This window comes from Aulostomus chinensis, chromosome 12 (genome assembly GCF_037954235.1).
Source record: "Aulostomus chinensis isolate RoL2024-O1b breed Wild chromosome 12, RoL_Achi_v1.0, whole genome shotgun sequence".
Classification (NCBI taxonomy): Eukaryota; Metazoa; Chordata; class Actinopteri; order Syngnathiformes; family Aulostomidae; genus Aulostomus; species Aulostomus chinensis.
Genome location: NC_141331.1, coordinates 14,232,604 through 14,258,466, shown reverse-complemented (window position 1 = coordinate 14,258,466; position 25,863 = coordinate 14,232,604). Strand labels below are relative to the sequence as shown.

General features: G+C 40.4%; 1 long non-coding RNA gene across 2 annotated transcripts in view; it reads right to left on the bottom strand.

Moving 5' to 3' along the window:
- Window positions 1-8,611: 8,611 nt before the first annotated feature.
- The window catches only part of LOC147252155 (uncharacterized), a 47,616-nt gene continuing 30,364 nt past the window's right edge, over window positions 8,612-25,863 (bottom strand). Inside the window, exons 3-5 of one of the 2 annotated variants that reach the window (XR_015118729.1) lie at window positions 14,802-14,852; window positions 14,606-14,677; window positions 8,612-8,734 (exon numbers count right to left, since the gene is read on the bottom strand). This is a non-coding gene — a long non-coding RNA (uncharacterized LOC147252155). Of the gene's footprint in view, window positions 8,735-11,985; window positions 12,121-14,605; window positions 14,678-14,801; window positions 14,853-25,863 lie in introns of those variants that run through there. The other variant, XR_015118730.1, reaches the window with a different exon arrangement.

Genomic DNA, 25,863 nt, shown 5'->3' with positions numbered 1-25,863 from the left:
TTGAATGCAGGAACCTTAATTATTCTCATGGCAGATATCCAGAAACAACATGCATTGTTTCACCGGCTATTGTTTTCATGCTTCGCTTTACTATTAACTTTTCTTTGTGCTTTCACAAAGCTGTTGTTTTATATATCCACTCAGCAGCAATCAATATTTTATCACTCATCTGAATTAAACCCACTCATAAAATTCTGCTCAGGGTCCGGAGCCGAATGCAGCTCCTGAGACTTGAAATAACTTTTTGTGTTACGTTCAGACCTCCGTTAGTACAATGGTTCACTACAAAGGGTTTTATTGCAAGACTTAAGTGTATTTACACATTTAAGAGGGAGCGGTTTGTTACAGCTGTGAAAAAAAAAAAGATGTGACATTGTGAAAAACGAAGAAATTATCTTCTAAATTTCCCCCAAGCTTCACGGTGCAGTGTTAAATTAAAGAAATGTATCATCCAAGGCACAAAAGTCAGTGTATTACCCAACGAGAGAACAGAGCGTGTGAAGTGCTGCATATTTCATCCCTCTGCCTGGCACACTTCATCTGTTTAAAGTAAAGCTCTTCCCAATTTGACCTCATGGTTATTCTAAGGATGTGAGAGCACCTTCTCAGATCTATAAATGGGAGTCTCATTATGAGTATGATGACACCAAGCAGAAATACTCATCTGTTTCATCAGGGAACTGTATCCTATTCTTCTGCACCAGATGCTCTATAGGAATGCCCTTTGTTCAAAAGGACTGTTAAATCACCGTTGGGAAGATTTACCAACTGACGTGGGAAACTCACACTTTCAACGCTCCATTGTTAAGAAAGGAATTTTTTAAAACCTCTGATATGTTGCATCTGGCAAACTGTTTGAGTGTGTTATCCTTGGCCTTTGGGCAGGTTTTTTATTTATTTTTTACTGAACAAGCAACAGAAAAGGTAAGTGGACTGTTAACATAAATGTATCGTGGGAGCTTAGACTCAAGGAGACGAGCTAACCGCTAGTTATCGTAGCACAATGAATGGTAGTGGATGGGAAGCGTTAGCATATGATAAATGGTCTCAATTTATATTGCACCTTACTACCTTAGCAGCGCTCAAAGCGCGACACAATGTTGGCACATTCACCCATTCACACACACACACACACACACACACACACTGATGGTGAAGGCTGCCATGCAAGGTGCCAACCTACTTAACAGGAGCAATAAGGGGTTCAGTATCTTGCTCAAGGACAGTTTGACATTGGTCACCGGGGGGAGTGAGGATGGAACCAGCGACCCTTTGCCATGCCGCCCACATACCTTCATCAAATGTCATTAAATACATTTTTCTCCAAAATGGTTTTTCCTTCTGTTGATCAGATATGTATCATATTATTACTTGGCTCGTCATTTGACGCAATTCCTCAAAACCTAGACCGGCAAAACAAAATATGTTAACAAAATACCTGTAACTGTCCTAATCAAGACTTCCTCTGGAAAAACCCACATACTGAAGCTGATCTACTGCAACCAGAAAATACTGAGCAGCCTAACGGAGGTATGCTAATTTGCCCCCTCACTACCATTAATTGTGCTAATGCTAAGCGGATTGTCGTGATTACCGGATGAAATTTGTTGGGGAATGCTTATCAAAAGACATATTATTTGTTTTACAGGTAGAAAAAAAATATTGGATTTTGATAAAAGTAGAAAGGACTTGATTTTGTTTAATGGAAGATTTTCAGCATATTTTGTAGCAAATGTCAGAATAATTGTGTTTCATGACGTACGGGCAGAAGACTGTTGATGTCTGGTCAGTAACAAAAGTTTAGTTTAGGGTTAAGAACAAATGCAGAGTTATAGTGAAGGAGACATTTTGTCCCCATTCAAACGCTTGTTAAAAGAAAAGGAACAGTTTCACAAGGCACAGTGGCTCAAACGTCCCAGTATGACCCTTGAGGGATTCCTACAGTGTGACTGACACCACTGACCTGGCATCAGTATTTGACACACTGGGGGTGAGTCTGGATTGATCCCTGATTAATAAACTGTCAAGATGTGCTCCAAAACTTAATTGGATCTTCTGTAGTCCAAATATCATGAAAATCATCTTGCTAGCAGAAAAACTAAAGTAATGACAACATAACCCCGTGGCAGAGTGGGTGATGAGCAACAGTTATTGATGGATTTTGCTTTGATGAATAAACATCAATGTGTTTTATTTTCATCAGAAGCACTTTATGGATGGAGGCAGGTTATGATGATTGATACCGCCTCTGCAGGAGCTCCAATGATGTTGAGAGAGAGAGAGAGAGAGAGAGAGAGAGAGAGAGAGAGAGAGAGAGAGAGCGAGAGACAAGGACAGGACAGCGGCCATCACCCATCACCCACAGTTAACTCTGCAGCATAGATGGACTAACAGGACCCCCTCTGAGGCGCGCTGGTCCACGTTTACTGCACTTATGTCTGCTATTGTATAAGGTGATTCACTCTTGTGCCCAGTTGCTGGAGGACGAGGACTTATTTTGAATTTGTGCACTGCTGAACAGAACTGAGCAGAGATTTGTTCAGCAAGTTCAAATATGATCGTTAATGCTTTACAGGTTATGAATAAAGATAATATGAGGACACAGAGATCCAGTTGGACCAGGGATAGTTGAATTTGTTTCTGTATATTTACTCACAAATGATCATTTCAAACTGGGTGGTTTCAAAATATCTACATAAAGATACAAAGGCTGCATTCTTTTCTTTGATTAAACTGACTTGATCGTCTATCTCGTAGACAAATGTACCCTCAAAAATAAAAAATGATTCATTTCGCGTAAACAGTCAAAACAATACATCAATATTCAGTCCAGTAATCCCCTTTCATGAGCTTAACACATTTCCATGGGGCAGGCAACAAATAAAGCATAATCAAGCACAGACACCTGGGGTCTTTTTACACCACTTAAGCACATCTTAGTACAACCTTTGGCTTCACGCAAAAGAATTAAAGAGATTGTTAAACACTACAGCTTCTCTCTTCTCTATTTATTTGTTTTGTAATAATGAGGCTTGTTTTTGCTACCTAAATTAACACAGCAACGGTAATAACTTGGAGCCACGTAATTATTAATATTCTATTTTTTAAATTTGTTTCTTCTTTTAGGGACAGGTTCTCGGAGATCTGTGTTAAGCTCCTACAGAGACTCATGTCTGGTTCATGTGTGGTTGATCATCCAGGCTGCTCTTGATGGTACATTTAAGCCACGTAGCCCCTTTTGTGATGCATAGTGAATTTCTGCATGCACTTTTTGCCTTCGTCTTCATTATTCTTTGCTTTTTTTCTTGGTGTTGTTTTCCTCCTTGTCACTTATATTGACTGATTTTGACTCTTTTACTCACCGTGCCTCCTTATTGAGCATGTGCTTTTATGATGTAAGGGCTATTTATGTACTTGTATCTCTGTTTTGTCATTGTTAAATTGATCAATCTTGCCAATCTGCAGGTGCAAGTCCTTGAAGAGGAGTTTTTGTTTTTTCTCATTGCATCAACCTATGGTCTCCTCCCATATACCTGTCATTTGACAAGTTTGCAAAAGTTTTGTGCTTCTCTTTAGTATATATGACTATCTATCTATCTATCTATCATCTATCTATCTATCTATCTATCTATCTATCTATCTATCTATCTACCATCTATCTATCTATCTATCTATCATCTATCTATCATCTATCTATCTACCATCTATCTATCTACCATCTATCTATCTATCATCTATCTATCTATCTATCTATCTATCATCTATCTATCTATCTATCTATCTATCTATCTATCTATCTATCTATCTATCTATCTATCTATCTATCTATCATCTATCTATCTATCATCTATCTATCTACCATCTATCTATCTATCATCTATCTATCTATCTATCTATCTATCTATCATCTATCTATCTATCTATCTATCTATCTATCTATCTATCTATCTATCTATCTATCTATCTACCATCTATCTATCTACCATCTATCTATCTATCTATCTATCTATCTATCTATCTATCTATCTATCTACCATCTATCTATCTATCTATCTATCATCTATCTATCATCTATCTATCTACCATCTATCTATCTATCATCTATCTATCTATCTATCATCGATCATCTATCTATCTATCTATCTATCATCTATCTATCTATCTATCTATCTATCTATCTATCTATCTATCTACCATCTATCTATCTATCTATCTATCTATCTATCTATCTATCATCTATCTATCATCTATCTATCTACCATCTATCTATCTATCATCTATCTATCTATCTATCTATCATCGATCATCTATCTATCTATCTATCTATCATCTATCTATCATCTATCTATCATCTATCTATCTACCATCTATCTATCTATCATCTATCTATCTATCATCGATCATCTATCTATCTACTATCTATCTATCTATCTATCTATCATCTATCTATCTATCTATCTATCATCTATCTATCATCTATCTATCATCTATCTATCTACCATCTATCTATCTATCATCTATCTATCTATCATCGATCATCTATCTATCTACTATCTATCTATCTATCTATCTATCATCTATCTATCTATCTATCTATCATCTATCTATCATCTATCTATCATCTATCTATCTACCATCTATCTATCTATCATCTATCTATCTATCATCGATCATCTATCTATCTACTATCTATCTATCTATCTATCATCTATCTATCTATCTATCTATCATCTATCTATCTATCTATCATCTATCTATCTGTCTATCTACTATCTATCTATCTATCTATCTATCTATCTACTATCTATCTATCTATCTATCTATCTATCTATCATCTATCTATCTATCATCTATCTATCTATCTATCATCTATCTATCTATCTATCTATCATCGATCATCTATCTATCTACCATCTATCTATCTATCTATCTATCATCTATCATCTATCATCTATCATCGATCATCTATCTATCTATCTATCTATCATTGATCATCTATCTACATCTATCTATCTATCTATCATCTATCATCGATCATCTATCTATCTATCTATCTATCATTGATCATCTATCTACCATCTATCTATCTATCTATCTATCTATCTATCTATCTATCTATCTATCTATCTATCTATCATCTATCTATCATCTATCTATCTATCTATCATCTATCTATCTATCTATCTATCATCGATCATCTATCTATCTACCATCTATCTATCTATCTATCTATCATCTATCATCGATCATCTATCATCTATCTATCATCTATCTATCTATCATCTATCATCGATCATCTATCTATCTATCATCGATCATCTATCTATCTATCATCTATCTATCTATCTATCTATCTATCTACCATCTATCTATCTATCATCTATCATCGATCATCTATCTATCTATCATCTATCATCGATCATCTATCTATCTATCATCAATCATCGATCATCTATCTATCTATTATACTTAAGGACACCATAGAAAGCAATTTCAAACAAAGCACTAAGTAGCTTATAGTGATCACACTAACAGTGGTTAGTCATTTATTTTCTTGGCTAAATCATTTGAATTTCAATTATGCGTGCAGAATTTAGAAGAATAAAATGTTTTCCCTCCAAGCTGAGTGCTTCTTCCTGAGTCCTGGATCTTCTGTGCTCATCACCTCCCTGAGGTTTTCCCGGTTGAATTGATTTTCACTCGGCCACACCCGCCTCTCTCAAGTCCATCTCTTACCCCCACCCCCCCCCCCCCCGTGGCCACCCTGCCATTCCTCTTTCCCCTGTTAGCCTTTTTCCTTCCTCCAATGAAGACCTTTAATTACCCCATCTCTACTACGCATCACAGTTAGTCAGACAATATGAATTTATTTTATTTCCTTTCAGGACTGATAATATTAATCACAGCTATTTGTGGCTTTATGCAGGTCTCAAATTAAATGTGTTGCATCAGCGATGAAGCCTCAAACTCAGTTTGAGTCAGTGGAAAAATAGAATAAAAATGTCTCCTCATAAAAAACACAAGCTCCCAGTGTCATATATGTTCGCTCCAATCATCCTGCTGTTCTTTAAATCCTTTTTTTCCCTGACATTTATTCCTCGTTCTGCAGTCCCTCTGTAAAGGAGAGAGATCCGGTGATCCACACAGCGTTCTGTCATGACTTCTGCTATCCTGGACCCACGTGCTCGCCCCCTCGCTGTTTCTGCATGATTTTCTCTCTCTACTCTGCTTTGTCAAAAAATGACTTTGCACAGTGGATTTAAATGTCAAGGTGAGACCACGATAAAAGACAGATGTTCTGCACCGTAGCTTATACATCCCTGATATTTGAATCAATAGCAGGGCAGCAGATCAGCTCTAAAATGAATTCAAGGCTCAATATTGTGTGTCTGGTTTGCATCATAGAGTGATGTTAATTACGTCCTTTTACTATGAAATAACCTGTAGGGTCAAACAAAGTGTGACACTGACTGAATAATGTCTCAACTAGTAAAGAAATGAACAGGATTTGATGTGTTCCTTTCCATGAGGACACATTGTGATCAGGCCACTAAGGATGTCAGTGTTTGCACCTTGTACTTTGTGTGTCCTCCTGCTTTTGCGATCAAAGCCACTGAAATAGTTCTTGTTCCAGTAATATTGTTCGTATGAACATAAGCAATGCTGTGAAAATCACTCAACTTCGGCTCTAGAAAATTTGGAAAGACTAAAAGCGAAATTATTCTGGAATCAGGAATGCGAGTTACAACACCAGTTGTGGAAAGGAAAGATAGAAAAGATATGAATTCTGCATAAAAGCATCTCTCATTTCACGTCAGTTTTACTACCATCCCATCGAGTCACAGAGACCCGCAGGTGTGACTGTGTATAGCATCCCCTGTTAAAACTGACCACATTGAGAGCTAAGGTGTTCTCAGTCCACTGACAATCCCAATTTATGGTTTGTCATATTTTAATAAAATCTCAAATTTGCACACAGATCCAGATTTTCGGTAAGGTTAGTTCAGACGGGGAGACACAAGTTGGCTAAGACGAATGCTCAGTATTTATATAGCAAGTAATACTGACATAATAAAGTGTCTTTAACATCATACGAGTGCCTTATTTCACTCACAGCTGGCAGGTCACCATCAGACAGCAGCGTAAGTGACCAGGCAGACTACACGATGATGTCAGAGGCGCATGTGTTTCAGCAGATGTGCCGGTAATTACGGGGGAATGAATAGCGATGTTTTAAGAGGAGATCAGGGGCAATTACAGTGATTTAAAGCAATGGAGCAAGGCCCTGAGCACACACCTTCTAATTATCCCGCAAGATCTGAGATCTCTCAGAGAGCACAAGAGATTTGGTATGTTTGCACAATCAAACAAAAGCTGCCGTCTGATGTTTATCTTTTATTATTTAAAGGTCTTGATTGTGTATTTCGTCTGTGATTGTGTTTGCGTTTTACAGCACTGGCTGTCACTGTTAATGACTACGAAGGAGCTCGGTGATATATTTAGCGACTAATCAGACAAAATTAATCTCAAGTTTTTTGTTACAATGCAGTAGCTTGCAGGAACGTGTTACAGAGATGATATGAGGGGGAATTCGCAAGAGGCCTAAAAGAGGGATATGATTTCACTTGATTGCCACACTTATCAAGTCCAAATGAAGAGTAATGAACACATGATGGAGAATTGAAAATAATATTATTGCTGTTGTCTTTAGGGCTCTAATTTGTTTGAGAACATGCTGTCACGCTACAGAGGGCTTATTGGAATTTGCTAATGGACTGCTCATCGCTATGGAGACGAGAAGGGGAGCTTCTGTATCCACCAGCTAAGCCACGAGCTATTAAAAGTAAAAATATAGAGAGGAGACAGTGTATTAGTTTTATTGGCTCTGAAACTGAAGTGAAACTTAATGTGTGACCTGAAACCAGTTAGTGTATGAGGAGGGGGCGGCCAGTTCCCTAAATAACTTGTTCATCGATCGGAGCAAGTACATGCAGTATCGACAGTGTTGTTTGCCCAAAGGACCCATTATTAATTAACCGTGATAGAACAGAGACGAAAAGGCATCCATGCTCCACAACAGCTTTACATTGGAGGTACAGTAACAGTTATAATCAATCTTATCACCACAATTAATATTCTAAGTTTTAAAAAATGAAATAAGTTGATCTCTTGGTCACAAATAGAATCAGTAAGAAAAATTGTACATAATTAAATAAATAAAACAAAAGAAATAGTGCGTTAATATTGATTACCTTGACTTCCCAGATGAGAGGGGGGTCCATAACTACCTTGCTTCTTAAAGTGTGGAGAAGTCAAAACATTTTCTGAACTGTACAGGATCATTTTTTTTAAAGTACATACTTCAACATAACGCAGATATTCACAAACCATTTGTATGCATGTACTTGTGACATGAATAAATTAATATGTCTGGGCCTCTCGAGCGAGAGCGTCACTATATTATTCATTAGATGGAAGTCGCCATCATTTACTCTCCAATAATTAAAGTTTTTTCTCATTCTGTACGGTTGGTTCATTCGTAAACAAAGTAAAAGTAACAGTCAACCTGGTTGTGCTGCAGAGAAGCTCTGGGCAACCAGCGCATTTATCCATCCAATTAGAGTGCTCCTAAGTGGGCCTGGTGCAGATCCTCAGGCCCCCTGGAGAACCACCACATCGATCCGTCTGCCGCGTCTTCCAATTCCTGGAGCTTCTTCTTCACTTGTTTTTAAACCTAAAATTGAATTAATCTATCGTATGATGTGCAACAGCCCCCTCTACCATATGACAGATGATGAGGGAAATTAGGCTTGCTGAACGACTTTGTCAATGATGAGACAAGAATCAAAAACAGTCTGTCATTGCACAACCTCGCTTTAGTGGACAATGCTTTGATACTGAGGACGTACTCATCCACAGCGAGGAAATCCTGCATAAGTGGACTCAGTGGTTTTCTTCTCTGTTAGATACATTTATTGTTGGTACAACTACATTCAACCATGCAGGAGAGTTATTAATAACTGTGTGCCTGTGATGCTAATGCACTCAGCACAATGTCCCAGTCTAACGTTGTCCAAATCACAAGTACAGCGATGCCTGAGGTTTATGAGTTCTGTCGCAGCAAGGGCTGAGGGATCAGATCCAACATGCTGCTCAGATTGGATGTGTAATTCGAAAGGAAGGAGATGACAACCCTATTATTTCCTGAGTCGTCAAGTATCCACTCTAATTTCTCGCGTCTGTCCCTCATCCCAGCTCCCCTTTCATTCTCACTGTATGTTTAAATGTGTAAACCTGACTCAATCACCTTTTCAGCACGGAAAATGTTTGGAATAGAAAGACAGAACATAATGTGCCCAGCTCATCTCCTTGGAGCTGTATACAGTACAGTGTCTAGCACAGTTATTTTCATCCATGGGTTCACACAGGTGGGCTTACGCATGAGCACGTTCACATTTATGCACAAATAGCAGGAATTCTACTGCAGCCTTACTCATTGGTGGGAGATATGGTGTGTGGGTTTGCCCCAGGGGGGGATTTTTGCTCCTTTAACACAAAAAGGTGAGAGGAAGAGAGACAAAGATCAGACAGGGTGAGAATGTGTGTATGAGTAAGGAAGGGTCCTGTATGTAGGAATGTGAGGGGCTGCAGGGTGGAGGGGGCGATGTTGGGGAGGAGTGGGTTTGAGCTTGACCTTTTAAAAATCACAGCTCTGTTATAAGGTGGACTGATTAAACATAGAGCAAAAAAAAAAAAAAATACAATCTTTAGGTTTCAGATTCTAGAGGAGAAGGGGGGGCTAATCTTTAAAGCAGTACTTTACCCAAAAGTGGATTTTGCAGCTCAAGTACACACAAATAGGTGTCTTGAGCTCCCAAATACATCTGTCCCTCCTGCATCACTTCTTTGTGGCTCCAGAATGCAGAAAGAGCCAGCTACTATTTTTAGCGTAAAGCTAATTGCAAAACTGTCCAAAAAAAATGACAGTTTACAATCTTTCAAGCCCATCGTGCAGTGTAATCAACATCTCCTCATTCCAGCCTCTCGCGCAGTGAGCCACAAAGGCTCTAATTTGCGGTAAAACTAATTAGATCATTTCAGTTTCAACGCTATTGAGAAGAAGCGTGGATGAGTGTGAGGGCTCCCATTGTCACAGTCTGGGCTGCCATGAACAATTAGCATATGGCTGCATATGACAGATTTGCTGCTGTTCATTTAGCTTCATGCTAAATATACGTGGCTAGAAATTTCTGCATGACAAGATGTAAGAGGGTAAATAATTGAATATAAATATACAGTGGTCCCTCGTTTATCGCGGGGGATACGTTCTAAAAATAACCCGCAATAGACGAAATCCGCGAAGCAATCAGCTTTATTTTTCACAATTATTATACATGTTTTAAGGCCGTAAAACCCCTAACCACACACTTTTATACACTTTTCTCAGACAGGCATTAACATTTTCTCACAGTTCTCTCTTATTAACGTCTTTTTCCTCTGAAGGCCTTGGTGCAAGTTTTCTACCAGAAACCAAGTTTTAAGCTTTTAAGTTTTAAGTAGAGAACTTGCAAACATACAGCACTTCAAAGTCACACTGCTAGCGATTGAACATTTATGTAAATCTGGCTAGCCGAACACATTCTGTACTCCCTTCGCTTATCAGGACGCAGAACACATGTGCGGCTCTCCCTTAGCCAATCAGGATGCCGAACACAATGCGCGTTCATACTGTACGCTGTAAAAAAAAAAGCATGCAAAATTACACTAAAAAAATCCGCGATAGGTGAACCGCGATAGGTGAACCGCGTTATAGCGAGGGACCACTGTCTATGAAAATACACTTTTTGGATAAATATCTCTTTTTGGAGGCCAGAACGCTATAAAGTTACCACAATAGTTAGTTTAACGCAAATAATACATGCGGCAAACTTGATTATGAGAGAGAGAATCGATAAAGACGGAATATTACAAAACACCTGGCACAATTTGAAAGTTGCTCTGAAATGTTTTCTCACACACTGTTGATTTCTAGTACGAAAATGAATGTTTTTCATTTGATGCAGATCTGCCCTGACTTACTGATTCAGAAGAGAAGGCATTTATGAGCTATTTCCGCGTGCAGAATGAACCAGTTTTCACAGCTAGAAGGAAGTGTTCCCACAACATTGACTAACATTAGCCACATATTCTAGGTCGAAGGGATCGTTTAAATGTATTTAAAGAACTTTTTAAGGAGGTTACATCATTTCAGATAATATTTCTGTTAATTAAGATTTTTTTAAAGAATCCTATCCTGCCTTTAGGAAGAACATTCTGGGAACAATTTCAAAACTTCCCACTGAAAATGTAACCAGCACACTGAACGTAATATTCTCCAAACAATTTGAGAATTCAAAATTTCTAGTTGGGTCATAACTTGTTTATTTGGATCCTCGCCAGTAGAATCGTGGTTGATGTCTGCTCAGTTTCTCTTTTAGTCCCATTCTTGCCAGACATGTCTTCCAGGAGACCTGAGAGAGTGTCGGGGCATATGAGACATGACACGAGGAGATAAGGGTTATAGAGCTCAACAGACAGAGAGTCTGTCTCCAAACCCCTCAGCCAGATGGCCCCTGTCTGCCAGGGAGATGGCTGCTCCCCTCAGTTCACACTTGCACATTCACACGCTAATATACAGTCCGCACATTAAATGCATAAACTAGGACACGTAGTCATTCCGCTAATATGTTTCACTCAAAAAGTCATAAAGTAAAGCAAATAATGACAGAAATATTTGCGCATTATATCACTTCCTCCAAAGTTGAAGGTATTGGAAGCTCTAAAAAAAAAAGTAACCAATGTTGAAGCCGTGTGAGATTTCTGTGCCCATATGGTGATTTGTCGTCCATCCATCACTGGCACGCGTTGGCTGCTATATGGCAGCTATAGAGCACAAGGCCAGGAAGCTTGAGAGACAAAGTCTGTCTTTGGGGAGATCTACCCAGTGTCTTCTTATGCAGGGGGAGATGTAACGGTCTGTGAGCCCCCCAGATCCACAGACAGATGGAGACACTCATCTTTCCTCTTCCCTTCTCCCAGGCGGAGCCGTTCATCCTGCCCCAGGGAACATATGTGCTGCTTCTAAGAGGAAGTGCAATATCTTGTTTAAGAGCCAACTTTGAGATCTGGCATATTTCCCATGAGGCTTTTTATTGTTCTGTTGGACCTTATGTTTTTTTATGGACAGGCTTGAAACTGGTGCCCATGTGACAGATACACAGGGCACACTGGCTCAATGGAGCCAAACTTCTACTAAAAGTGTTTGGGAGCATAGTTTTGCACTCTGAAGTAACTCGAGGTTCTGACTGTCAGTAGATGAGATGGCAACATAAGCCCTTGTGAACTTCATGTACCAGTGTTCTGCTCTTGAAAGCCAATTACCATATCCAACATTCTTTTCCTCTCTACTCTGAACTGGAATGATTAAATACATATTCATTTCGGGTGGTGGACTATGAAATGGCCCCACCCATAACACCCTGCAATCAACTCTTCAATTGGTTTAAAAATGGCATTAAAAGTGTACGATTCCACTCAGGTACTCGTTCATGTAGATGTAACGTTGACTTCGAATCGACTTGAAGATATTACAGTCTGGTTATTGTCACAGAATCAATCATGTATGTTTGCCTTCACTTCGGCACGAAAAAGACCTTATTTTGAGAGACCGATTTGCAAATAATGCCACGAGCGCTGATTTGATTTGATGACAAAATGGAATCTATTATCATCAGAAAGCAGAACATTGGTGGCTTGATGACTGACAGCTGTCAGGCTGTATTCTGTTCAATGAAAAAACATCCCTCTGCGTGTGAGAGATGATCCTGGTGTTGTAAAGCTTCTATGGAAATATGAAGAAAGACAGTTTTACACTTTTTTCCTGCTACTGGAGTCACTCCAGGGGAATTCCAAATTCCATTAAAAATGTTGTATTTATTTAAATTACTTTAGCCGTGGCGTACAAGTGTGCTACTCTAATGTAATCACCTGCTTGGAATGCAATAAAGCCATTAAATAAGTACCCCCAAAAAAAAGATCCAGGTTCTTTAAAATGATATGCATGTGCCTTTCAAGGGCTTTTCCATTGCAGCTACAACAGCCTTATGATAGCAGCGAGCTTCCAAAACTGAGCATCTCAAACTGATATTGTAGTTTTTGTTTTTATATTAATTCATAATTTGTTCTTTGAAATAAAGTCCTTTGCAAAAAGTGAATTTCAGCTTGAAGCGAGCCATTAAAGGGTCATCAAAATTCAAGATGAACAAACCCCTAGACAACACAAGGTTATGTTATTATACCTCTCAAAGAGCATCAATTAAAACTAAACATCCTTGTGTCTCTGTAAAAGAAGAGTTTCGAGCTGTTGTGGTGGATCATATTATAAATGGTCTAAAGGAGGTGACCTCTGACGGCAAGACTGACATTGAAAATAACAGAAAAACTACCTCAGTGGATCAGCCTACAAATTCCACACTTCTAAAACTTTTAAAGGCAAAGTTTAGGCAGACCCAGGATCAGTTAGAGGGACCACATCTCCACACTGCCCCGGGAACGCCAAGGGGTCCTCCAGTCAGTGCTGGTCCATGTGGTTGAGGAAAGGGAAATTAAAGTGATGAATAATGTTCATAATTTTAACTTGCAAACATTTGACTGACCAAAATAAAAATACTTGGTGAACAATGTTGTTCAGTTCAGTTTGAGGCACATTTAGAATTTCTAGTTTAAAAGTAACGGGATGAACGTAAAACAAATAAATAAAAGCACAACCCCCTCTTTGTAATCAGATCCTCCGAAGTAATACTGACTAAAAGTAAAGTAAGAGAGAATTCCTACTTGATAACTGCATAAATGTAATTCCTCATGTGTCTGAGGTCTATTAGATATATCATTATGGCATATTGGCAGAGAGATTGGAATGATGGGCAGGACGGAGGTGAGTAGCGATCATACAAGTCATCATGGTTCATGACTGAGAGTGATGTAAGAGGGAGCATGGAAAATTACCACACAGCAAATTAACTCCACAGAGTGTGATTAAAATTTTTTTTTGTGGAACTAATTTGCAGTTACTGTTGCATAAAATTAAGGTTGCTTTGGAACAGTTGGTTTAATTTTCAGAGGACCATCAGGACTTCTGAAAATTTAATGAGGATCCAAATTGCCTCTTTCTCTTTCCGTCCACATCGCGTATTTGTCTCTGTTTGTATTTGTATCTGTCAAAGTCCAAAGAGCCATAGAGCAGAAACCCATTAGTACACACCATCGGTAATATCAAGAGAACTGTTGTGTTGAAAAGCTTCTAAATTGGCGAGGGGTTAAATGGTTGTGCTCAAATCGTACCGTTTTTCACTCGATTCAATCTTTCAAAAGTTCAAATGGCATTTAAGGAAAGAGGAATTTAAAGAATCCATATCAAATTGAATATAATCTTAATGAACAGGCGTGTAATCCAGTGTGGAAACTGTGCTATTCTCGGACGCCGTAGTTAAAGTTTGTTGGAGGTGAAACATTAACGAACTGATTTGATCATTTTTGCTGATGCGGCCACACAGTGCGCGTATGTTACCTTTCCCTTCGTGCGGCTGACACAGCGATTGGCCTACTTGGAGGGACGAGAGTGAATCTTTATGAGCTCTTCCTGATAAGGCACAGAGACATTAGGGTGACGGGTGTTCCTGCCGTACTCCTCATGGTCATTGTGTGGAAGAGAAATGTTAGAAGATGACAGCAGAGAGAGCAAGCAGAATATAATCATCCTTTACCTCTGCACGGCCCCATCCTGCAGAGTGGCTCCGTGGACATCAGTGGTCTGTCTGAAATGAGAGAATAAGAGGCCATGACTGACTTTGATTTGTTAGAAAAGACATGGGGGTCTTCAGCCTGTCTCAGTGTATATATACAGATGTGTCCAAAATTCAGCATCGATTGGGATCGCCTGGTGGTGTACATGGACCCTGTTTTTAGTCCTAAGAATTGCCATATCAGTTTTATTTGAGGTATTGACTGATTTCTTTAACTGGCTGACATCAATTTACATTAGCTGGAGATATGATGGACTGGTAGAAGTCAGGCAGAAAATACAGGTGGTTCTACCATCATATAGCATTGCTGCTTTCCTGAATAGTACAGTAGGTGATGTTGACAAGCAAGAATAGACACATAGAAACCCTGCAGTTGTAGCTCTGTTTACAGAAGTCACACTTATTTGAAGGTAGAGTCCCTAGCTTGGTTTATTGCTGCTTGAAAACACAACTTTCATTCAAATTGAGCTTCTGAGCATCAGAAGAGTACATCCCCCAGCCTTGATAGCATGAACACGCCACCTAGCCTTGCAATTACTTATCAGTAAGCACAAGCTATCCACTGGCTACCACATGCTAAACGCTAGCTAGGACAAGCTTAACGCCTGTGGGGAAAAGCTAAACTCTGCCTAACACACATTAAACAATGGGTTGGAAAATCTAAACACTGGCTAAAACAAACTAAACGTTGGCTAAAACAAACTAAACGCTGGCTTAGACCAGCTAAGCACCACCTGCCTGGCTGGCATTTACTAGAGAACCAAAGCAGGTTCACTATGAGCACATGTGACAGGCGTGAGAGACTCTAGAGACACTGTGGAGAACGTTGTTCTGCTTGCAACATCCTGCAGCATGGCCAGTCTGGTGAGGTTGGTAAAGGTCTGGGGAGGCATATCCTTGGAGAGTCACACAGACATGAGGTACCCTGACTGCTGTCGGGTACCAGGATGAGGTTCTCAGACACATTGTCAGACCACATGCTAGTGCAGGGGGCCCTAGGCTCCTTCTAGGGCATGACAATGCCTGGCTTCATGTGGCTGGAGTGTGTCATCAGTTCCTGGATGAATAAGGCATTGATGCTATTGACTGGCCCGCCGTTCCCCAGACCTGAATCCAATCGAGCACCTCTGGGACACCGTGTATCATTGGATCCACTGCTGTCGCGTCACACCTCACCCTGATCCAGGGCTGGAAAATAAACACCCAGGAGCCTCATCAGGAGCATGTCCAGAAGCTGAAGGGAGCGCACACAGGTACATGGAGGCCGCGCGCACTACCGAGCCACATGATGAGCTGAGTCTTGAGGAACTTCACAGAAGTCGGATCTGCCTGTGATCTCAGGACGGTCCTGAACCCAGTCCTCAACGGGTTCATGATTTTGCTTTCCAGTGATCGTTCTTACATGATTTCGCTCTCAACAATTTTCACTACGTAGGTTAATCAATAAAGATTTTCAACTGGGATTTTTCATTCATTGAGACGTGGGATCTGTGGTTCATGTGTTCCCTTTATTATTTTGAGTAGGGTGTATTGTTGAAGATATCCTTGAACCCAGAGTCAGCGAGCCGCAGGAGGGCATGTTACTGCCTGAGGCGGGACACCTGGAGTTGAAAGTCTTGTCTTCATGCCACAAAAATGAAAGAGCTTTGGCGGGTAAGCGTCAAACATAACAGTAGCTTTACTGAGTGACTTTGATAACTGTATTGTGCCAAATATTTTGTGAATTTTCAAGCAGTATTTTTCTATTTTGATCTTCTACTCCGAGCTTCTTTCAAAATATCTTAAAATTGTGTATACACTGATCCTCAGACTCCTCACGTAGAATAACTTTGCTTTTTTAGTAATTCCAGTTCTTGCATTATAAAGTAAGTCTTATGAGTCTTCTTAAGTTAGGCAAACCAGATAAGGTTATTAAACTGTTCATTTTCTTTGAATCTTAAAAGAATAATTAAGTCTAACCAACCTAACATTAATTAACAGGATGGGTTGGTGGATAAATTCTTTGAATTAAGTAATCTATTTTACACGTCAGAGAAAATAACCCCGAAGCAATTCCAGTTATTGAAATCAAAACATTTTTATCTTGCCAAATTGTTTCTTTGTCATAAAAACAGTTTATTCTAACCACTTTTTTTTTTAAATGAATCTGCACGCCTGTTGCCTATTTTAGTACTATGGAAGCAAAAGTAAATCAAACTTTTAATACATAGCTGGAACTTCTTGGTCTTATACAAATGTCTCTAACAAGCAGAAAATTCGTTACTGTCAAAAAATGCAGCTGAAACGTTCAATCAATTTTTGGGAAAGTGCTTAGTATTCATAAGCAGGTCGTGTGGAGAGTTGGAGTGGGTTAGTCCGAGGATGAAAAAACTGAGTCGGGACTGATTGAAAGAGCTACAAAGAGGAGAAAGGTTGTATTTTAGTCGCTTGACATGAATAGCCTAATCATTCCGTGAGCCTCATGATCTGTCCTCCATGTTCAAGTAATTTCTAACCCTTTACAATACGGGTGCAATAACATCTTTCGCTGAGGGTTGTTGCCGGTGGAAGGCAGAGCACGAGACAACGTGACAGTTAGAAATAAAACATATAACCAGGTTTACTTCTTCAGTCTTAATTATGAACAGTATATGTTGTTGGGTTTTTTTTGTTCGTTCCTGTCACAGCAAAGGACTGAGTGGTTCGACGTAACGGATTGATTTTGCCGAACGTGAGAAAAGAAGGTAATGAGGAATGAAATCAACACAAACACCTCTGCGTAGAGCAATTAACAGTTTTAATGCTGGTTTTTAAAAATAAAATCACTGCCATATGTTACTTTATGGCCTCGTATCAGCATGTCTGCATGATAATTATTGTGTGAGAGCTGACAAAGACAAGCATATGAAAGGGGGAAAAAAAGTATATTCAAGAAAAAACACAAAATACTAAAGAAAAAAACCCACCTCCGTTACTCGATCTTAGCTCCGACCTTATTTCTGGGGCGGGATACTACACCAGACCTGGCTTTTAATTGACTTCTGGCTATGACTATCTAACTGAAGGAAACTGTCCTTGGTGCCGGATTCTAATTATATAAGCCTGGTTTATTAAAAACATTACAAATTTAAAAGCATCAACTATAAATACGCTTTAACTGTACCGTCTGTTACTGCATGATGAAAGAGCTCTGTCTTCCAAAGTTTTCTCAACGGACAGAGAGGCTAAATTCAGAACTGTTGAAGCAGGTGAGTGACGGGTTCTTCCTTGGCTCATGCCGCCCCACCCCCCAACGCCCTCCTCCGCCTTGTTTGGTGAAAATCTGCCTCATATTTATCGTGTGATCCTTCTGACTGAAAAACAGCACGAAAAAGGCCAGACATCACGCCAAGGGCGTATACCTTTGCCCTGTGTGTTATGATGCCATCAAATCCAAATCAGTTTCAAAATCGAATCAATTCCTCAACTCAAATACTTTTGTCCCACCAGAGTGTATCCTCAACTTTTTGAGTTGTTCTGTAACAGAAAAAAACAACATTGGCGATCACATAAGAGATAAGTTAGATGACTTAAGAGTAAACTTCCAGGAAAGTCTGTTCAGCCCTATATTTTTTTTTAAATTAAAATGCAGAAACCCCTTAAATAGCCTCTATTAACAGATTTTGAAGAACTAAAGTTATTAGGAATCTAGGAATCAATGAAGCGAAGGGGAACTATTTTTTGGTGGAAAAAGGCCACCGATTGAATGTAAAGCACTGCTCATGCTGCTAAGGAAGATTAGCGCTAGCGTCCAACTCCAGTTCTGTTGTTCTTTAGGTTCTTCTGCAGGAGAATAGTTATTTGGTTTTGACCATCCAGGGTCATTGAGGTCATATGACAAGCATGTCCTGGGTTTCAGTCCGCCATGAGCCTAGAACTTTGCTGCTGCCACATGGTGGTCACTCTCAGATCTCACTCCCTCTCTCTCCTGTGTGGTTCGTCTCTTCCACCCAAAGTTAATTTTTAATGACATACTTTGTTATGTGGGTCCACAGGGGGCCCTTAGTGGCAGTGCTTTAATAAAGAGAGTCTCACTGCTTGTTCCCCTTTGAGAAAGCTTCATTAAAACTGGTGGCAGAAAAAAGGTCTTTGAAGTTCCAGAATTGAGTCTATCCAAACTTTATATTTCTCTGTCCATCTGTCTGGTATTTTATGAGTTTATCTTCACTTTTACATCAGCGGACGCAATAAACAAGCAAGATACCTTGAAGGACAGATTATGTGACACCCCAAGGGCCACTTCATAACTCTAGTGTGTGTGTGTGTGTGTGTGTGTGTGTGTGTGTGTGTGTGTGCGTTCTTTGTGCGTGCGTGAGTGAGTGTGTGTGTGTGTGTTTGTGTGAGAGAAAGAGAGAGAGAGAGAGAGAGAGAGAAACCACAGAGTGGCATTGGGGTAGGCAGTGAAGGTACACACAAACCATCATCAATAATCCATCATCATTATCATCTTCTGAACAAAAACAACAACCAGAGCCACAACAAATAATAAAACTTCATCAATTTATTGATGGCGTGGCAGATTGAATTTCAAAACTTGCGTCTTAAAACAAACTTAAATGAATGTGAAATCAACAACTCTAAAGCTGAAGTCAGAGGTGTCAAAGAGGTTTTGTGACGTCACACAATTGGCCCATCCCTCAAACGATAGGTAGTGCCCAAGATAAGGGGACGGTGCATTTAGAAGTAACAACATCACATTCTGCTTTGATGGCTTTCATATTTTGTGACATCTAAGAGGACTAAGATAAAAGTCCTTCAGAAAGACTGTGATAGGACACCTTTGATGCTCTGTTGCGATATCTGGGTGTTAGAGATCAAAGTGAAAACTCTGAGATCAAAGCTCGGTACCAATTGCTCTGTCTTCTCCCCACCAACAGACACAATGTGTGGACCACAACAAAACCCTGGGGAATCAAACCAGCCATGGTGGCCTTCGATTACTTTGTGCCTTATAAACTGTCTAAGCATAGATATTTAGTATAGCTCTGACATCTCATTACTGCCTCTTGTCTGATTAAAGTTGATTTATTTTAATTCCAGGTGATTCTTGTAAGCCTTTACATATGAGGTGTGAAACTGCAGCCACGGTATCTTTCAGGAAGCACCTTGTGACACTCGGGAGGTTTGAATCCTGCAAAATTTAGCTCTTTGTTGACAAGGCAAGCTGTCATTACCCTGCAGGAGAAATCCAGGAGCACTGATACCCTGACAACCACAGCACAGACTTGCCTGTACACATCTTTGTTTTTCCGCATTCAAAACTAGCTCCTAGGTATTCCGGGGGGCCCTTAGCAAAGTCCCCCCATATCACAACTGCCAACTGAACTTTTGTTATAAATATCCATCAATGCTGACAGTGTACCGGAGCACTGACATCAGTTTTGTGTGGTTTGCAGGTGCATTTGAGTGAATAATTTATACAGACAGGAGTCACAGGTCTCCGAGATCCCTCAGGCCTGCTGGCAACGCCGGGTACAGTGCTGTGACCTGGGGTTGGTGGTCAGGGAGGTCTGCTGAAAATGAGGCTTGAGTGACATGTGGGGCAGATCCATAAATAACAATTAAACTTTCTTTTTTAAGTACACTCAGACACAAAACTATTTCACAGCGGCCAGTTCCTCAAAACAATCAGAAGAAAAAAGTTTAAAAAAGGTGCCGAGTGTTGTGGGGAGCAGTTCTGACCTGTTATTGCATAATATATTTTGGAAACCAGGTTTGGCGTGGAGTGTAGAAATATTGGCTGCTACCTCCAGCCCAACCACTATATCATTTTTGGGGCAGTTGCACAAACTGATATATGGTAGTAAAATAAATAAATAAATAGATAAATAAAAATCCAATATCAACATACTGACTGATAGTCAAGTATGTAAAAGTAAGTAGTGTTGGCAAGATGCTTAAATTATCAAAAGTACTCACAGTTTAAAGTATATCCTTTATGATAAGAAATAGACCGTATTGTGCTTGAAAGATGAAAATGACACCGGTGCACCAGCTGTAATTGTGGATATTGATCTGGTTTCGTTGAACTTAAACTACCTGTGCCTTTGTTCTCTCTCTCTCTTTCTTACTGGTAAAATTATTTACTTTTATCAACATTTGGCAAACGCTCGGATCCCTAATTTTTATTTTGAAGGATCTAAATCCAAATGCCCCCTCCTGTTTTTCCTGACCTCGGGTACCCTTGAGCAAGGCCTGTAACTCAAAGATATTCCTCTTGTGCTCGTTCTAGCCATAAAATTGCAGTTGAGTGCAATTTTCTCTTCATTTACTTCTGATTGCAATGTGGCAAAGTATTTATCATGCCATTGTGCCAAAGTGGGCAGGAAAATGGCAGAAAATTAAAAAAAAGAATATACGAATATATATTTATTTTCAGGCCTCGAGCTGCAAGTCCTGACCGACCAGCTTCTGAGTCACTCCTCATTACTTCAGGCAAGAAATCTAAATGTCACAGAGGAAAACCACATTTAAGATTTAATATCCTAGTCCCTCAGTATTTTTGGTGTTTTTCTGCTAAAGAAGATGGCATTGTTTGGGGGGGGGGGGGGTGATCAAAAGATTGTCAGACAGAGAGGTTCCAGCTCAGCACTGAGAAAACAGCAACACAATCTTTTAAATGTACGTTTGATCTGTACTGTTACGTCATCCAGCAAGACTCACACGTGAGCAGCCACCCTCTATCACCACCAGGATCATCGGCTGAATGCAAAGATTCTTCATTCCTGAAAGCCCAGGACTCTGAGTGCAGGTCTGGTGGTGTACCTGCACTCAGAGCAACAAGGACAAACCTGACTGCATACATCAAGAGGGCCAAAGCCACTTATTCTCTTGAAAGACAGTTTTCCACCAATAACCCCCCCCCCCTTCCCTACAGTATGCAGAGGGACATCAAGAACACTACAGACTAGGACAAAAGAGATGCATGCCCCTGTGTATCATGACTGCAGCAGGTTTGAGGACTTCCTTCCAGATAGATAACCCAAGAGCTACTGCAGGATCAGGGGACATACTAGACTGGGTCCTCAAAGACTCAGAGGCATTGAGGGACATCTCCCGGGCCGCCACCACCATCCCTCAACAGTGAAAAGCCTCAGCAGTAGTGCTGACCCCAATAATCGTGAGGTGCTTCAGACGGCTGGTCGCGTGGCCCAATGAAGGACATCATCCATATCACAGTGGATCCCTGCTGATTACAGGACAACAAAAAAAAACCTCCACTGATGACATCATCTCATCTATGGTTCACCTGGCCTTCACTCACTTGGACTTAGCTCCACCTTCAATACATCATCCTACAAACTCTGGCGAAATAATGAAATCATTTCTTGGTCCGAGCTCATCCCAGGGGGCCACGCCGCATCTCGTCCTCCTCTATCATCCTCATCAGCGGGTGCACAAAGGGAGGAGCCCTGAGCCCTTTGTTATACATGCAGTATCAGGCTCGATGCAGATAACAGACAGACAACCTCTACTTCCTGAGGTGGCCATCTACAGGTGTGTGGTTGAAGGTGTCCTCACTTCCTGCATCAACTGCTGCATGGCAACCACGGTTAAATCTGCACAGAAGACGATCAACGGTACTCACGACCAGGGACATCGGGAGGTGCAGGGACAAGAGTGCATGTCTGTTTGACCACTTACTTTAGATCCCTGCCAGGTTACAGCTGAATAAATACTGTATATTGCAGGCTTGTTTAACAATAATAAAGTAATATGTGTTCCAGCATACTCTCATTAAGGAAATGTGTGTCTAGTAAATGATTAATCAGTGGTCTGCACTGTATAAAATGTAGGCTAATAACTCTTTTCTCCTGTTTTTTTTTTCCAGGTTATGATCTACATAGTCAAATACATTTAGCTCCATTGGATTAAAAGTGAGGCTCGGTTTTATTTACCATCATACAACGGTGAATCCTGGCACCGGCGCTCCAGAGTTAGTCCCCCCATGTGCTTGAGGATTCTCAGATTTGATTGAAATAATCACGATTAGCTGCTCTGAATTTAGAAATAAGTAAGTGTATCACCTCTAACAAACATCTGCATGATAAGAAGTTGAGTCTCCCAAGAAACGGGTTTTATAAATGAAACGAGAGCCATGCAGAACTTAGGCTGACTCTCATCAGCTAGACAGAGCTGTAGGGGGCGAATAAGAAGAACTCTGTCTCAGTTTGAGACCCCACACGCAGGCCAGCAATGGTGAAATGGGGAGAGAGAGAGAGAGAGAGAGAGAGAGACACACACACACACACACACACACACACTCATCCTGAGTCAGAGTGCATCTTCCCTCTAAAGCAATTAAAAGAAAGGAAAGAGAACCAGTGTTTGCCAAATGAGGGAGAAACATCTGTTATATCCATACTATATTTTGTTTGTGAATCACTTTGTGTTTAAAATTGCTATTGTATTTTCAAAATATTCACTGAATGTTTGTTTTTTCAAGTCACACAAAGAACGAACAGCTGTAGACAAAAAGGTGGAAAACAAGGCAAACAAAATTGATAGGAAATAATGTATAAAATGATTCTCCTCTTCATCGCGAGTCCTGATCATCTTCCTCTGTTCTTTTTGTCTTTCTTCCACGGTGTTTAAAGCCGGACTGAATCAGGACGAGGCGCAAGGGTCTTCAGCAGTCGACTTGGGGGAACGTCTCATAATTCATCTGAGGTATCTGCTGGTTGTCACCGGCAACAGCTGTCAGAGAAAGAGCCCCGTACAGGAAGTTGGGGCATTAAAAGCGGTTTGATGATGACAGGTATTACTCGTCATCTTAGAAGTCTCAGTGTCATCCTTGAGGTCGCAGCGAGAATCTTTGAGCAATATAGTCCGAGTGAAATCAAAAATATCCACTGTCAAGCATAAATAAAGGAAATGTAGCACTTTCAACGCCACTTTAAATAAACAAGCAGCTCTTTGTTTGTTTTTCGCTGATCTATGTGTGATTTCCCGAAAACAAACAACAAACAACAAATTATAGATGGATCTGACATATAAATCAGTCTTAGTTTCTCTCCGGCAAGTATTAGTTTCATAAGAATAGACTGATTAATTGGATGTTCAAAGACCACCCAAGACTATTTCAGAACATGTTTCCATAGTAACAATTAACACCTAACAACAGACGAAATGAAAGAAAAAAAAAGCATTGCTGGACCGGCTCTTCTAACAGATGAATGTGCTTCTGAGAATTTTTTAATATTATACTGGATATGACAAGACTTAAAAAAAAATAAAATAAATAATGCTACACTTTTAGCTTGAAAGCTTTTCGATTTTCGGACTTGAAACTTTTGATGTACCATTGGAAGGTGACTATAGGTCCACAGAGTGTGTAGCAGGTATAGTTTTTACCTTGTGAGTCACTTGTGTGTTAAAATGGTGAATGGTAAACTCAGTTTTGAATACTTCTGACAGGTTCATTAAGATAATTACATGACCTGCCAAGTACATCAAGTTCTCCATGGCATTTTTTTGGGATGTTTTTATTGCCACATGTATATCGTACGGTGAAATTCATCCTCTGTATTTAATCCGTCCTTCATGGTGAGCCGTCAAGTGCGACGCTCGTGGGGACGGCTGACGGTAGTCTGCGCTGTCCTTTTTATTAGGGCCTGAGCCAGTCCCTGGCGAAGACCCTATTATGTTTCGAAGTCACACTCGCCACTTCAAAAGTAAATTTGACCCCCTAAACATGCATGAAAACTCACCAAATTTGGTAAGCACATCGGGTGCGGCGAAAAATTCGATAATTAAAAAAAAAAGAGGCGCTCTACTCAATAGCGCCACCTACATACACAAAAAACCACGCCACAGACTGTAGGAATGTCCTACAGACATGGGACAAACACCATTGAACTCGTCTCATCAAGACGGATAAATCATACACTCACACCCCTGACCTAACTGTAACAGGATGTCCACAATTTGGACACGAATGTCTAATTTTGGACAATTTTGCGCCCCGAACAAAATCTATCTCCTCCTAAACCGTAAATGCCAGGGCTTCCAAACTTTCACACATTACTCTCCCAACTGTGCTGATTGAAAGTTGTTCAAGGTTAATATACTACGCGCTTGGTTTGGATTTTATGAGCCGTCAAAGTGGGGGAGACACTTTTCGCCTTACAATGGAAGTCTATGGGGAGAGCGTGTCCTCTCAGGGTACATACTCTCGAACAAATGCTTCTCACGTCTATACCATACATCGCACAGCTTTTAAAAACACACCACTGTATTCCTGACAAAAATCCCTACAAAAATATGGTATTTTGTGTGACTTTTGACCAACGTATGCCGACTTATTCAGCTTTTACACACTACATTTCTCTGAATCCTCCACTCTCTCCACTCCAGCACAGATCAGACACAGTGCAGCGGGGGAGGGGTTCTTAAAGGGCCAGCTAGCAGCTCTGCTCTCAGCTCTGCTCTCCACTCTGACACAGATGGCAGAGAGCGAGCAGAGAAGGGAGGGGCTCTTAAATGGCCGGCTCTCAGCTCTGCTCTCACACTGTGCAGCGCACTGAGGCTCGTATCTCCTAAACTACAAGGCCTAGGGATTTGCCGATTACACCGTTGGATTCGGGCCGGTGTCAAGGACGCGGCCATAGGCCGCGCGGGGGCTCAGGCCCTAACAACGCTGCTTGCAGCTTTAATTAGGGCCTGAGCCAGAAGGTACTTCTGGGCGAAGACCCTATTATGTTTCGAAGTCAGAGAGACACGAAGTCAGCGCTAAAAGCAGTAAAAACACACACTTAGGAGCATCACAGGCCTCTAAAAACATCACAGGAGGGTCCGGGGGGGGACAGGGGGGTGAGGTCCCCCATTGAAACCAATGGTGGCAAAAATTATATCTGAAATTGCTGCGTTTTATTATTATTATTATTATTATTATTATTATTAGGGCCTGAGCCAGAAGGTACTTCTGGGCGAAGACCCTATTATGTTTCGAAGTCAGAGAGACACGAAGTCAGCGCTAAAAGCAGTAAAAACACACACTTAGGAG